Genomic DNA, 11,512 nt, shown 5'->3' with positions numbered 1-11,512 from the left:
GGCACAGTGCTCACGCTAACCACGGGACGACGGCGCTCCTGAGCTCACGCTATCCTTGATATTGCCTATCTTGCGCATGGACTACTCAGTTTGTATATTTTGCTTATTTTTTTCATAGTTTCACACAACTTCTTCCTGTTTTGTCGATTGATCTGTGTTCAGTTTTTCAAGGCCTATCCACTGTACCAACTTATAACTAAATGTGAGGGGGGTGCGATGGGCAGGTTCCCTTGTGAGCACTATGGGACTTAACAGCTATGGTCATCAGTCCCCTAGAACTTAGAACTACTTAAACCTAACTAACCTAAGGACATCACACAACACCCAGTCATCACGAGGCGGAGAAAATCCCTGACCCCGCCGGGAATAGAACCCGGGAACCCGGACGGGGGAAGCGAGAAAGCTACCGCACGACCACGAGCTGCGGACTCTACGGGTTTCGATTGTTACAATCATTCAAGGAGAATAACATTTTCCGTCGACGGATCAACCATACATTTCCATCATACTCGTATATAAGGCAAACAAATTTAAAACACATGTAATTCTCATAATGGTCTTAACACAGTCAATATTAAAAAGCATTATTTATTTTACAGTACGATATGGGTAGTGTTGTACTCGATCTCTGCGGACACAGGGAGCATTACCCGCTGTCCGTAAACGTCTGGAAGCTGACTTGGCCATGGTCGACTTGCTTCAGATTACTGCTCAGAGCTGCAACGACATTGGTACGCGACTGATAAAACCTGAGACACCTTTGATGCCGTCGGAATACCCTGGTAACCCGTTGTCACTACGTCTTCCGACATGCACCGCCTGACCGGTTTGTCTTCACTCGAGAGAGAGTGGCGTACAGTGGTGGTTTCGCTCATCCCTGGGTCTAAGGCGAAAGTGCGAACTGACAGTACAACTAGCTCCTCACGCCTTAGCGACAGGTACGAGGTGCCACCCAGTGCTCATAAAAATATAAATATGAACCAGCGCAAGTTGCTACTTGGGGCAGTGGCTAATTTTCCTTCCCATTACGGACAAGTTTAGAGAGTGAGTATGCTAGTAATTGGGAGCCCCAAGGTAAGATAGGTAATGTAGCGCCTCAGGGAAACAGCATGCACGTCGGGAAAGGTTGCCTGTGTCCTCTAGGAATGTCTGCCGAGAGGTCTCGTCCGAGATACCTCCTGGAAGGAGGCTGGTGATCGCACTGCTAGGTGCCACTGGCTGCAAATCGTGGATCGCGTGGGCTCGGCTTCAGACGCCACCTTCCGCTCCTTTCAGCGGTTTGCTGACTTGGTGAAAGCACCCATCATAGCATGCGGTGGAACAGATTAAATTATTTGTAACATCGTACCCAGATGGGATCGTGCTCTTCTGGTTTGGAGGAAACTGGAAGGTCTAATACAGAGGCTGATACGATTCTGCGACGACATCAGATGCTAATTTCTCGACTTCTGCTATCGTGCGAAAAGTCGTACGACCCCCCTCCCCTGTAAAATAGGTAAGCGGTGCACTACACGCAAGGTGCGATTAGTGAGGTAGCAGTGTAGGTGTGGCGCACAAGAGGATTTATTAGAGAAACCTCCCTTGGGATCAGTGGTGAAATGCTTGCTGACATCGCAGAGAGATCATCCACATTATTCTCAAAGAATGTACGTCCTCGGAGGTCGGAAACAGAAGTGTCTAATATGGCTATAATAAACTGAAGATGCATCCGTGGTAGAGTCGTAGAGTTATTATTGCTTAATAAATGTAGTTATGCTTAGTTGTTATCGAGAAGGGAAAGTTTTTCAGTAACTGGAAGTACGGGCAAGAACATTTATCGTATGGATAGGTTAAACGTCAATGGCGGCGTCGTATTCATTGCAGTGAAGAGTTCGATAAGATCTAGTGAGATTCTCGGTGTAGTTAAGCACCAAACGTGAGTTAAAAATGCCACCCTGATGCTTTTACAAACCACCTCCTGCTGCTGGAGCTGTACTGATAGAGCGCTTCATGGAGTACTTACGGAATTTCATGAATAATTTCCCTGATCAAGCTGTTATAATAGGGAGTACTTCAACTTAACAGCTACAGAATAGTAGAGACATGTGACAGAAATGGATGCTAGAGACAACTATTCGTGTAACATTATTCTGAATGTCTTGTGCAAAAATTACTTCGAGTAGCCAGAGAAGCAAATCGTGAGGGGACCGATTTAGACCTCCTAGCAACAACAGACCTAAACGTTTTAAATCAGTTTACGTAGAGGGAATCGGAGATCATAAGGCTGTGATAGAATTAATGATGAAACATTTTACACGGTCCAGTCACATTAATGTAATCATCTGTAAAAAGCCAGAATAACTGGCTTTTGCTCTGCAGACGTGCAGGAGGGCAGTCAGCGAGGTTCTTGAAGGCACCGACTGGGGTGCGGAGCCATACAGACTGCAGCGACGTCGCCAGCTGCGCTAGGTTTTACGGCTGAGGATCCTTGGCGCGAATGGCCTAAAGTAAGCAAGCCACTACTTAACTTGCGAACGGAACTTCCGTGTCGTCTCGTGCAGGCAGTAATATTTGATGAACCTCTATGTTCAATAGCACAGTGACCATGGCTATTGGACTAAAATAGTCAAACAAATCGAACTGCAGGCTCTAAGTATGTCACTAATTATTACAAAAACTAGAGTTCATTACTAAAGATTCACAGCGAACAAGAGGATGTGGAATAACTGCTTTAGTGATTACGTACCACAGATAAATATTTACTTAAGTACTTCACTCATTCAGAACTGAGAATTCCTATGTTTCATAAATGATTGATTCATTATGATAAGAACCAAAGAGGTTTCTATGGTCGACACCAATGAAAGCAAGAAATCCATAATACTATATTTATTACAGTATCACATTACATCATACATTTCTTCATGAGCATCAGAACGATAGTAAATTTGTTTCAAACAGGTCTTAATAGTATATCTCGCGAGATACAATATACTACGAAAAGTTAACGTAAGGCCACAGCGGTACGTTCCATGAGTATTCTATGTACGTGGCAAAGATTGTAATTGCGTACTGTGTGACACATTGCATTGCCTTCCAAGTAGATACCATCATGTTGAGGGAAAACGAACTGAATGTAGGGGTGGACAGGGTCCGCAACGATACATGCATACTTGTGGTGATGCACTGTGCCTCCCACATACCGAGACACCCAGTAGAAACCACTAAGACATTCCCCAGGCGATAAAAGTTTCATCTTCCTCCTGGACTCTTCCGACGATCGTTGCAGGGCCGTACACTCAAACGACCATCTGTGCGATGGAGCATGAAACCTGATTTATCTGTAAAGGCCACCTTTCACCCCTCAGTGGATGTCCAGCTGCGGTACAGGCGTGCAAATTCCAGCCCTTGTTGTTGATGAACAGCACTCAGCACGGGTGCATAGACCATGCGTATGCTGCGGTGTCCCGTACACAGCAACCTCCGCTGTAGGTCGGTGAGAACACGCTCTTGGTAGTCCCTTGGTTCATCTGGGCAATCAGTTGCTCAACAGTTGCACATTTATTCGCCCGTACACATCTCCGCAGTAATCATTCACTCCTGTCATCTATGGCCCGTGGTACAGCACCGTTGCCTTGGCGCCGGTTTTGGATAGCGCCATTTTGTCGCGAAGGGTATATTTTCACCATGGTTCCACGCGAACAGTTTACAAACTTGCCCATTACCGCATTACAAATACGACAGCACTGTTTACTGTGACCCCCGACACGGTTTATAGAACCTCACCCTCCCCCCTCCTCCCCCCCCCCCCTTGCTAGTGTTACCACCTGCAGTCTGTACGGGGTTATTGCATTTTAACATCGAACATAGACAGTGATCACATGAATGTGATTGGACCCCGTGTAAGGACTGTTAAGAAAGGTAGAAAAATAGTCCTGCTTAGCAAAGATGGCAGGACACAAATTGCAGGGTATCTGAGTAGTCAGCAACAAAGTTTCAGTGCTGATGACACAGATCTGGATCACAAATAGATATAGTTCAAAAGCATCTTTCAATACGGATTAGACAAGTATGTTCCGACCATGGTTTTAAGGAATAGGCAAGACCCACCGTCGTCTCGTTTTAGAAGCGTAATACGTAAACAAAGAGAAGTTCATCCCGTACTCAAGGGAAGTCAAAAGATAGATGACAAACAAAATAACGAACTGAAATTGAGTGTAAAGGAGAGAAGTATTCAATGCCGTTGACAGCAAATTTTGACAATGATCCGACGAAAAACCTCAAGAAGTTTCTGTCTCATGTAAAATCACTAAGGGGATCGAAATCATCTATTAAGTCACTCTGTGACACTTCTGGCATAAGACCGGAAGATGACAGAAGGCCGAAACATGGTCCTCTGAAAAACGGCAGAAACTGAGATAATTGATCGTGGAGTAGAGAAGCAAATACAATAGCTTTGTAGTGGGAAGGTTGGAGAACCAGATGAAGTACCAGTAAAATTGTACAATGAAATATGCGAAAGAAATTTTCTCCTTTCCAGCAGTAATTTATCGTAGATCGCTAGACTAACGAAGCGTACTTAGTGTGTGGAACAAAGCGCAGGCCATTCCCTTTCAAGAAGAGCAACAGGACAGGTGCATTTAATTATAGACTTATACCGCTGACGTCAATCTGGTCTAGAATTATGGAGCACGTTTAATGCTCAGGCAGGTCTATTACAACGTTGTTTGGAGAACCAAAATCTCTACTGTGAAAATCAACATAGATTCAGGAAACAGAGATGTTCCGAAATTCATTTCTCTCTGTTACTCCACGAGAATCACACCATTGCAGACATTGGATATCTTATTGCTGTCGTGTTCCTTGACTTCACGAAGACATTTGTTATAATCCGGTACTATCGTTTAGTGAAAGAAAATACGAGCTTACCGAGTATCGGACAGGATCAGTGACGGGATTCATTTTTCCCAGGAGCTTCCGTGATAGTGTGCTAACTGTACTATTAATATTTGAAAAGAGCAAGTTTTTATGTGTAATGTCGGCAGGCGGCAGCATTCTCTTTATCAGCAGGTTCGTAGTAATGCTCTCTTTTAAAGACACTCTTTGCCTTTCGCATAGCGAACAGTGCAGGTGACGCGAAAGGAGCTGTACGGCGCAATAAAATTCTGTGTTCACTTAAACCTTACTGTTAAGAATGTTGGGCCGGATGCCTCGGCTTCTGCTGTAACTGAAGTCAACGTCAACGCAAGTGTTGTAATTTTCCGTGTGGGTCGGCGGATAACATTACATAACCTCAGTGAAGCGTTGAGAAGTTCATATGGCAGTGTTTTTACGGTTATGCATGATGATCTCGATATGACCTTTGTTTGTGAAAGTTAGATGCCATGTCTGTTGACTCCGAACAAAAGGCTGTGTGAATGGAGACAAGTCGTGAGGTAGTCTGTCTCTTTGCTGATGGAGGAGATGTGCTTCTGGAATCGATTATTACAGGTGATCAGTCATTGCTGTATAATTATGATCCTGGAAGAAAACGAGCCAGCACTGTGTGGAAGTCGCCAGGTTTTGCAACACCAATAAATGAGGAAGTAGTTCCATATCCAATATCTGCCTGTTTCACCATGTCAGAGCCTCATACGTTCAGGTGGGATGGCTGCAGCCAGACAAGTTACTTAACCGGATAAATTTTTCTCGGTTTCCAAGCCACGTCAATTCCAATAAAATTCTCGAGTTTTCGATGGCTTGCTCCGCAATCGAAAGCTTGACAATTTTATTGGAATTGACGCGGCTTGAGAACCGAGAACATTTTATCCAGTCATACCGCCGCTAAAGACTCCGACGACACAAGTTACTTAACCACCATACGCTAGGTCTACTCCAATGGCTCCTTAGTGCGCATGCGTCACAATACCCCACATCAGGCATGCCCGTGGCCCTGCCCCGTTGAATACAACGGTTCTCTTCGGATCACCGAATTTAAGCAACGTCTGGCCTAGTCATTGCTTGAATGGGTAACCGCTTTCCAGTTCTAGAGCTCAATGACGTGGATAGTTGTGGATTAATGCGTCTAAACGATCTACATCAAACCCTGAAGGTCTTCCTGAACTTGGAGAATCACTAATGTCACAACGACCCTCCTTAAAACGGTGAAACCATTTCCTTGCCTTGCTCTGTCCACTGGCATTATTCTCATACACGGTGCAAATATCATTAGCTGCCTCCGTTGCTGTCACCCCTCTACCGATCTCTGGCTGAAGAATGTGTCGAAAATGTTCCGATTCCTCCACTTGCCACTCCTTTTCTAGTCTCCACAGCTCTACTCACTATCCGCAAATGACAAAATGACAATATATAAACTCAAATAGCAATACTGGACTACAAATAAAAAATTACAATTAATAAACTAACCAGTACCAACCGGAATTGCAACTTACAAAACAAAAACACCACGAACTTAAACGCCAACCTAATAATTTATTTTGGTTAACCTCATTTTAATAACATAAATTTAATTGTTCAAATGTTCAGATATGTGTGAAATCTTATCGGACTTAACTGCTAAGGTCATCAGTCCCTAGCCCGCATCTCGTGGTCGTGCGGTAGCGTTCTCGCTTCCCACGCCCGGGTTCCCGGGTTCGATTCCCGGCGGGGTCAGGGATTTTCTCTGCCTCGTGATGGCTGGGTGTTGTGCGCTGTCCTTAGGTTAGTTAGGTTTAAGTAGTCCTACGTTCTAGAGGACTTATGACCACAGCAGTTGAGTCCCATAGTGCTCAGAGCCATTTTTTTCATCAGTCCCTAAGCTTACACACTACTTAACCTAAATTATCCTAAGGACAAACACACACAACAATGCCCGAGGGAGGACTCGAACCTCCGTTGGGACCAGCCGCACAGTCCATGACTGCAGCGTCTGAGACCGCTCAGCTAATCCCACGCGGCCATAAATTTAATTATTTAATTCTGCATGCATTGGTGCCCTGTAGGAGATGTGTGTATCTCAAATAACTGCATGACAGAACATACAGTAGTTTTAATGACCCAGCCGGCCGCGGTGGCCGTGCGGTTCTGGAGCTGCAGTCCGGAACCGCGGGACTGCTACGGTCGCAGGTTCGAATCCTGCCTCGGGCATGGGTGTGTGTGATGTCCTTAGGTCATTTAGGTTTAAGTAGTTCTAAGTTCTAGGGGACTTATGACCTAAGTTGTTGAGTCCCATAGTGCTCAGAGCCATTTGAACCATTTTTTTTAATGACCCAGTACTTGACTGTAGCCGGCCGATGGTGGCCGAGCGGTTCTAGGCGCTTCAGTCTGGAACCGCGCGACCGCTACGGTCGCAGGTTCGAATCCTGCCTCGGGCATGGATGTGTGTCATGTCCTTAGGTTATGTAGGTTTAAGTAGTTCTAAGTTCTACGGGACTGATGACCTGAGATGTTAAGTCCCATAGTGCTCAGAGCCATTTGAACCATTGAACGTGACTGTATATCATATGACGTTTTACAAAATGGCTGAGAGCACTATGGGGCTTAACATCTATGGTCATCAGTCCCCTAGAACTTAGAACTACTTAACCTAACTAACCTAAGGACATCACACAACACCCAGTCATCACGAGGCAGAGAAAATCCCTGACCCCGCCGGGAATCGAACCCGGGAACCCGGGCGCGGGAAGCGAGAACGTTACCGCACGACCACGTGCTGCGGAATGATGTTTTATACGTTGAAACAATATGGTATGTTCTGTCAGTTTCTTTTCTTCTTTGTGTGAGAGTATCAGATAGAACATTTTATGAACAATATGTATTCTGTCAATTTTAGATCTGAAGAGGGCTGCATACGTAGTCCAAACCGATCGTAACATTTAATATAGAGGGTGTGGAAAATAAAAGTGGGCCAGAGAACAGTGTTCCAGCGTACAAATAAAGACAGCAGAGGAAAGGAAATACAGTACTAACTTGACTATAGCTGTTGTTGAAAATGACCACCATTCATCCCCTTTCACTTTTGGGCCCTGATCAGCAAGTTTCTGAAAGCGGATCGGAGCTGGGCTGCTGATTGCTGAAATCTCATCCGAAATGTTCTGCTGCAGTTCTTAAAGGCTATGAGGATTGTTGCCCTACATCTTAGACTTGAGGGCTCGCCCACAAAGTAGTCGCACACTGACAGATGACGTGATATGGTGGTCAGCTAGGACCGCGAGCACACAGACCTCTGCTAACAGCTCTGTCAGGCGGCGAAGATTGTGTAGATGTCATCCAAGATTCGGCCGGTTGTATGGCAGTTGCCCTCCTGTTGGATGTAACGGTAGGTCTTAGTCTCCTCCGTTAATGCTGCCACAAGTGGTTCGAATATGTCTGCAACATTTGTATTTGCCCCACTTTGTACTTGAGATAAATTAAATTTATATCATACAACTCGCTTAAACCTTCCCCAGAAGAGCTCAAGTTGTCATAAAAGCGATGGGTGGACACTACCCAACGTCCATCCACTAACAGGTGCAAAGATACTTCTAATTAGATAGTGTATAGCCAGGCGAATATGCCGTAGATGGACCCCTGGAGCTTCCTGCAGGATTTCAAGAGATAAGAAAAAAAACGAAGCGTACAAGGAGGATGCTTGAGCTTAGAAAACTTAGAAAACATGGAACAGCAACACGGGCGCACATTCAACTGGGGACCATATTGCAAGGGATTGTCTACAAAATATTTTAACTTTGTGTAATGTTTCCTGTGTCAGTTATTTCTGCAGTTGTGAAGGATATTTAACGATAATGTTATCTCGTAGAATTTCTTTGATTGAGGGTATATTTTTGGATCTGCAGTTCATGGTATTTTAAGAAAGGAGAAGCAACTCCACCTTTAATTGAAATTGTGCTATGTTTGCAGGACGCATATGCCACATTCGTGAAATTTTCTTTTCATATAATGGTGCTGTATGAATATGTCTGCAATTTCAAAACAAATCAGTTACTTTCCCTCACAGTTTTGAAAAATAAAACTAATTCATAAACTTCGGGTCTTTCTAGTCGTTGACACAATTAAATAATTTTCACATGGTTTTCATATGTATTACGTGGTAGAAATTATTGTCCTAGCATTAAATGCTAGTAATGTACTTACCATAATTTCCTCAAGCTGTGTTGTAAAGTCTTTCCTTCACTGTTGTGCATGTACCAGAATCGGCACTATAGTCCTTTCCTTTGAAACTTCTTTGTTATATGACAAGTAAAAAAAAAAAAGACACTCCAACGTATCAAGACTTCCTGTTGGTTTCGGTTTTGTATGTATGTATTTCTTATGGTGACAGCTATATACTTACAATGGTACAATGGAGATGATATCTCACCTCACAAGATCTCATGTGACGTATCTTACAGAATGGGAACTGATTAGACACTGATATCGTTTGCATCATTAACCCACTTATTAAGTTATGGATGAAACATTGTGAGATTTTTTCTCTTAGGAAAAACGATTCTTCGTTTACTTGCTAGCAATAGACTGTATCGTGACATCGTAGCTGACTTTTGTTTGGAGGTATCTAATAACATTTCAATTTGATATTTTACATTCATGGTTCTCTGTATTCATAAGAAGAGTGCAGTCTCATCTGGCAAACGACACGCTGACACATGTGTATTGAATTAATTATGTCATTAATTTTTAAATTATGTGGTTTTGATGTCACCAATTGTCAATCATTCAGTATTTTGTCAGCAGAAGTCGACTATTGAATACTTTGAGACGAACGAAATTGCTTTATGATACACATATCTATTTAGTGTAGAAGGATTACAGAGTATTATATACTATGTGATCAAAAGAATCCGGACACTTAGGTGAAAATGACTTACAAGTTCGTGGAGCCCTCCATCGGTAATTCTGGAATTCAATATGCTGTTGGCCAACCCTTAGCCTTGATGACAGCTTCCACTCTCGCAGACATACGTTCAATCAGGTGCTGGAAGGTGTCTTGGGGAATGGCAGTCCATACTTCACGGAGTGCTGAACTGAGGAGAGGTATCGATGTAGGTCGGCGAGATCTGGCACGAAGACAGCGTTCCAAAACATCCCAAAGGTGTTCAGTAGGACTGAAGTCAGGACTCTGTGCAGGCCAGTCCACTAAAGAGATGTAGTTGTGTAACCACTCCGCCACAAGCCGTGCATTACGAACAGGTGCTCGATCGTGTTGAAAGATGCAATCGCCATCCCCGAATTGCTCTTCAACAGTGGGAAGTAAAACATCAATTTAGGCCTGTGCTGTGATAGTGCCACGCAGAGCAACAAGGGGTGCAAGCCCCCTCCATGAAAAACATGACCACGCCATAACACCACAGCCTCGGAATTTTACTGTTGGCAGTACACACGCTTGCAGATTAGGTTCACTGAGCATTCGCCATACACACACCATGTCATCGGATTGCCGAATTGTGTACCGTGATTTGTCACTTCACACAACGTTTTTCAACTGTACAATCGTCCAACTTCTACGCTCCTTACACCAAGCGAGGCGTCGTTTGGCATTTACCGGCCTGATGTGTGACTTATGAGCAGCTGCACGACCATGAAATCCAAGTTTTCTCACCTCCCGCCTAACTGTCACAGTTTTTGCAGTGGATCCTGAAGCAGTTTAGAATTCCTGCGTGATGGTCTGGATAGATGACTGCCTATTACACATTACGACCCTCTTCAACTGTTGACAGTCTCTGTCAGACAACAGACGCGGTCGGCCTGTACGCTTTTGTGTTGTACGCGTCCATTCACGTTTCCACTTCACTATCATACCGGAAACAGTGGACGTAGGGGTGTTTAGGAGTGTCGAAATCTCGCTTACAGACGTGTAACACAAGTTCGAAGTCCGTGAGTACCGCGGAGTGCACTTTCTGCTCTCTCACGGTGTCTAATGATTACTGAGGTCGCTGATATGGAGTACCTGGCAGTAGGTGGCAGCACAATGCACCTAATGTGAAAAACGTATGTTTTAGAGGGTGTCCGGATACTTCTGATCACATAGTGTATATTTTGCCACAGTATAAAACAATGGTACCATTGAAAAACACATAGGCCATTGGATGCAAATTTGTTTTACATTTCATGCTCCATGACTCGAAATGTGTCAGTGGCTTCTGTTTTGTTAGCAGATAGGAGATAGCCTTTCCTCTACAACATTGTTATTAAAGGTAGGAGAAGATGTATTGGCGAAAGTAACGCTGTGACGATGGATCCCGAGTCGTGCTTGTGTACCCCAGTCGGTAGAGCACTTGCCCGCGGAAGACAAAGATCCCGAGTTCAAGTCTTGGTCCGGCAAGCAGTTTTAATCTACCAGTAGTTTCATATCAGAGCACACTCCGCCACAGATTGAAACTGTCCGCCTGGGAACTTGATATTGTAGACGAAAATTAGATATGCTTTCGAGTAACTCCGAAACAATGTAATAGTATTTGTATCACAAATAATTAATGCTATAATTGTTACAATGGAGTCTTACTGCCGATGTTTCACGGAGTCGTAGATCTCTTACGCCTCTTCTGTAGCTACTCTG

This window comes from Schistocerca cancellata, chromosome 2 (assembly GCF_023864275.1).
Source record: "Schistocerca cancellata isolate TAMUIC-IGC-003103 chromosome 2, iqSchCanc2.1, whole genome shotgun sequence".
NCBI classification, from domain to species: domain Eukaryota; kingdom Metazoa; phylum Arthropoda; class Insecta; order Orthoptera; family Acrididae; genus Schistocerca; species Schistocerca cancellata.
This window is presented reverse-complemented; position numbering follows the sequence as displayed.